Consider the following 5,571-nt stretch of genomic DNA (forward strand, 5'->3'; position numbering starts at 1 on the left):
GAGTGCAGTGACCCGATTACTGCAGCCTCAACCTCCCCAGGCACAGATGCTACCCAGGCTCATCTCAAACTCCGGGCTCAAGCGATTCACTTGCCTTGGTCTCCTAAAGTGCTGGGATTACAGGCATGAGCCACAACACCCAGCCAGGTTCCCCTTTCTAGTCTCCAGTTTTGTAGAAATTGAGCTATTGCCTAATGACAGCCCCTGATTTCAACTGCTTAGAGCCTTATAATGCTATTGTGAGTGCCTAATTCCCTGTATTAAATGACTCTTCTTCAAGAACCTAATGTGTTTCTGTTTTTGTTTTCTGCACCAAACCCTCATGTAACATGTGTTCTTGGCATCTGCTTGTTTGTTTCTTTCTTGCAACATCCCAAGGATCATCACCAGCACAGGGTTAGTTAATCTGTTTACCTATGTAGTTCCTCATTCTAAATGTTCTCAGATGGTACTTTCATTTCACTCACATCCTGAGATTATGCTGTGACATTAATCAATTACTACTCTGTAATTTTTTTTTTAGTAGATGTACTAGAGTCAAGAAAAAGAATGCTCAGTTAAGTGAGGGGAGAAGGAAAGTATTTATTGTTATTACTATTTTTTATAACATCAGAGACCTGATAGTGAAGAATGACTAGTCATTTTTGTTTGGTTGGTTTTTTATCTTATACAACCTCTTTGGTTTACTGGAATGCAGCCATATTTTAGGGAAAGACAAACAAAATTGCCTTTTTCTTTTAAGAATAACTAGAGAAAGGAATTGGGGACTTTCCTTTATAAGCCTAATACATACAATGTTTAGCACCTTTTTTCTACAAGAAAGTATTTCTTACAACTAGTCTACATCTCTCTTTCCACTTTTGTTTTCAGTGTGTCTAGGGAGGGCAGGAAGAGAGGGAGGGAAGAGATTCTAGGTAACAGAAAAGCATATTATTCTAAGATGGAATCAGTTTTCACTTGTTTTCTATCAACATCGCTTTTATCCTTATGGATTTCATCCTTTTATTCAGGTCTCCCTTCCAGTCGTATGTTTTGTTTTGTTTTTCCAGCAAGCCCTTAGCTTGCTGGAAAAACATCTCTTTGCCAATTTTTTTTTAGCCACAGAGCAGTTTTTGCTATGAAGGAAGTCTTCTGTTTCAAATAAAATAAAATAAACGCAATTATCCTGTAGACAAAAGTCTTTATATTTTTTTTCAGCTATTCCTTTGGTCTTCTCATCTCATTTCTTCTGCTCTCTTTATGCCTGATAATGCATTTGTTCATGCTGAGTTATTATCATCTATACAGTCTGATGATAGACACGGTGACGGCTCATCATGCTTTAATGTCTCTCACAATTTCTATTTAGAGAAGAACAAAATCTCTGAAGCAATGCAATATGTAAAGAAGCCTATGGATGGGCAATAGAACATTCTTCTTTGTTTACCTTACAGGTTAATTTACTGATTTGTTTTATTTGAATTAATGGAATCAAACCTAAGCAAATAATTTAGAACCAAAGATAATTTACTAAACTATCTATAATAACCAAAAAACTTAATGGCATAATTTGAATTAGAGTGCCTTAAGGAGAAAAATATTCAGGGGGTAGGGAGAATGTGACATTATAGAAATAAGAGAAAATCAGAAATTTTTGAGAAAAATTAGCTCAACTATGAGAACAAAAAGCAATTTTAATTTTAAAGTAAAAATATTAAAAAGACATACAAAAAGAAGGAAAAAGAAAACATGTCTTAGTAAATTTTGAATTTTCTCCAAATTTCACTGAAAGCCCTTTTCTCTCACTTTATTGTGACCCTAGAACTTCCCATCTGTGCCCAAGAAAGACATCAGTTACAATCTTTATTAACTCCTTAATACATTTTTTAAGTCAGACCTCTCCTATTCTGCATCCAAATAGTTAACATTTCTGCTAAAGTAATTTCAGGGTCAACACATTCAAAATCAAGCTGGTGGCCCCCTCCAGTATTCTCTCATTCTCTGAAAATGGTACCACCCATGTCCATTTACACTAGCCAGAAACCTAAGTTACTCTTCATTTCTCCATCTTCCTCAGTTCCCATAACCAAATCATCAAACCCTGTTGATTTTACCACCAATAAAGCCAATATGTGAGCACTAATATGTGCACTGCTTTCTACCTTTGTTGTGATAGCTCTCATCCAGTTGACCATCACTTCCTACCTAGGACACTGCTATAGCCTTCCCATTTATTTCTCTGTAGTCAGTTTTGCCCTCTTATAATCCACTGTACCTATAGCAGCCAGAGAAGATATCTGGTGAAGGAGGGTGTGGATAAGAGATTATAAAAATAAGAAAAAAATAAAAAAGGTATGACCTTTTTAAAATCACAGATCTAATCCTGCGACAATCTTACTTAAAAACTTTAGAAGACTTCTCATTGCTCTTAGAATAAAGACAAAAATCTTTACGGTGAACTTCTCCTCAGCCTTTTCCATGCCACTTCCTACCTCAGTCCATCCTCTTAAGCCACATTTGCTTTTTTACAGTTCCTATAAAGCACCAAACTTTCTCCTGACTCAGGGCCTTTATTCATGCAGTTCCATATAGCTGGAATATTGACCTTCCCAAGCCTGCTGTCCCACTCACATAGTTAACTCTTCCTAGTTAACTATGATCCCTCAGATCTTAGCTCATAAAACACTCTCTCAAGAGCCCTTCCTGACTCTTCAATCAAAGCAAAGTCCTTCTCACCCCCTCTCATGGCAACCTGTACTTTTACTTCAGAGTGGTCATCAGAATTATAAATACATATTTGTTAGGATTTTTAAAATGTCTTTTTTCCCATTCTCACTAGTTTATATGCTCCATGAGGGCAGGAACTGCGTCTGTTTTACCCTCCATTGTAATCCAAGCACCAATGCAATTCCTGGAATATAGGAGGCATATTATAAATATATGTTCATAAATGAATGAAGACAGTTATTCCGAAATCATTATTTCAGCTCCACTCAAAGTCTCTCCAACATTGCTAGAAAGTAGTGAAACTAATTAGTGTGATTTTTAATCATGATTAGCAACAAAAAGAAAGTCAAAGACTAAGTCACAAGTCACTCATGAATTGTTGAAGATTAATTTTACTAACAGACAGAAAACATTAAAGGCCATATAGATTTTTTCATTTGTAAATTTTTTTTACATTTACATTCTTGCTCGCTTTATCTTAAGACTAAGCTTACAGACAGAGGGAAATTCTTAGAAAAACAAACATCTTTACAAAATAGATGTCTTTGTCCATTTTTCTACTAGGGTGTTTGTCTTTTTTTTCGTGAAATGTTAAAACTGTTTATGTACTAAAGCTATCATTCAAGTAGTATATATTTTCCCCATCTCGTCATTTAGCTTTCGATTTTTTATGATATTTGAAATATAAGGAACTTTATTTGATTTTTTGTTATTGTTTACATTTATTTTTACAAAGTCAATTTTACTCTTTCATAACTTGTGCTTTCTTCATCATGCTTAGAACAGGCAAGTAGGCTTTTCACACTTCTGTGTGCATGAGAGTCTGCTGTGCTCAAGGGTACAGTCCTCCAGCTATTTTTCTCACCACTGCAGGATACAGCTCATTCATTTGCTAATTCATCTCTTTGTAAATTTATCACTTACTCAGCAACTACTATATGTCAGGACTGTACTAGGAACCAGGCAAAATAGACACAGACCCTGTCTTCACAGAGCTTGCAGTAAGAAAGACCTTTAACATATAAACATTCATAAATATTCAGTTGCACACTGACCAATGTTGTTAACAAAAATATAAGCATGCAGAGTGTAATTCCTGTGGTGAGTTTCAACTTGCCAATTCTAAAGTCAGGTAGAAGGTATTGGCAGCCCTCCTGTAATGGAAGAAATGGCCATTCTTGGGTTAGTGTTCCCTGTACAAGAGTTCACTGCCTCCACCCTATTGGTCTCTTATATTTCCACCCTAGAATTACGAATATGCATCCATCTTCACCACTGAAAACATACTACACACCTATTGGAATGGCCAAAATCCAAACAAAGCAACACCAAATGCTGGAGATGATGTGAAGCAACAGGAATTCTCATTCTTTCCTGGTGGGAAGGCAAAATAGAATAGCCATGTTGGAAAACAGTCCGGCAGTTTCTTACAAAACGAAACATACCACGTCATCCAGCAAGTACACTCCTTGGTATTTACGCAAATTCGTTGAAAACTTATGTTCACGTAAAAACCTGCACACGAGTGTTTGTAGAAGTTTTAGTCTTAATTGCCAAAACATGGAAGCAACCAAGATGTCCTTCAGTAGGTGTATAGATAAACTGGTACATCTAAAGAATGGAACATTACTCCGCACTAAAAACAAATGTGCTATCAAGCCATGTAAAGACGTGGAGGAAATGTAAATGCATATTCCTAAGTGAAAGAAGTCAATCTGAACAGACTATATACCCTGTGATTCCAACTATATGACATTCTGGAAAAACTACAGAATCAGTAAAAGGATCAGTGGTCACTAGGGGTCAGTGAGGAGGGAAGAATGAAGAAGTGGAACACAGGCTATTTTTAGAGCAGTAAAACTATTCTGTATGATACATGTCATTATACAAAGAATGTCTAACACTAAAAGTGAACTCTAATGTAAGCCATGGACTTTAGATGATAACGATGTCTCAATGTAGATTCATTGACTACAACAAATGTACCACTCTGGTATGGGATTTTGATAGTAGGTAGAGGCTGTACATATACAGTGGCAAGGAATAAATGGGAAATCTCTGTACTTTCTGCTCAATTATGCTATGAACCTAAAACTATTCTTTAAAAAGTTTATTTGCATACATACACACAGTGTGTGTGACTGGGCAAGTTATCTAACTTCTCTTTATGTACTTCAATTTTCTCATCTGTAAAATGGATATTATTGTAACTATTTCATAGGCTATTGTAAGAATTATGGAGCTAATATACATGAAGTACTTAGAACAATGCCTGTCACATAATAAGCAACTAGGAGAAGTAAACTATTATTAGTTGGAGGAGGTAAATAGATAAAACAACTTTATAGGCAACTCATACATACAGGGCAGAGTGTGTTAGGACCCTATATATGGCCCAAGATATCATGGGAATTTTTCAGAAAAAAAGAAATCATATTGGGTTAGAGAGATCAGGAAGGTTTCATGAAGAAGGGGATGGGAGGATTTGGGGATGGAAGGATTTTGACATCAGAAAAAGAGGTTTGGGGTAGAAGGGATGGACTTCCAGAAAGAAGAAATGACATATTCTGTTTGCTTTTAGTGCTTCAAAAAGAGGAAAGCTTAGAGGACTAACAGGATATAGAGCATGGCTGGTCAGGTGGCATTGTTCTGTTTTGTTTTGTTTTGTTTTGTTTTTGAGACACAGTCTTGCTCTGTCACCCAGGCTGGAGTACAATGACGTGATCTCGGCTCACTGCAACCTCCACCTCCCAGGTTCAAGTGATTCTCCTGCCTCACTCAGCCTCCTTAGTAGCTGGGTTTATAGGCGCTCGCTACCACACCAGGCTCATTTTTGTATTTTTAGTAGAGACAGGGTTTCACCAT

This window comes from Mandrillus leucophaeus, unplaced genomic scaffold, assembly GCF_000951045.1.
Source record: "Mandrillus leucophaeus isolate KB7577 unplaced genomic scaffold, Mleu.le_1.0 Scaffold1198, whole genome shotgun sequence".
Classification (NCBI taxonomy): domain Eukaryota; kingdom Metazoa; phylum Chordata; class Mammalia; order Primates; family Cercopithecidae; genus Mandrillus; species Mandrillus leucophaeus.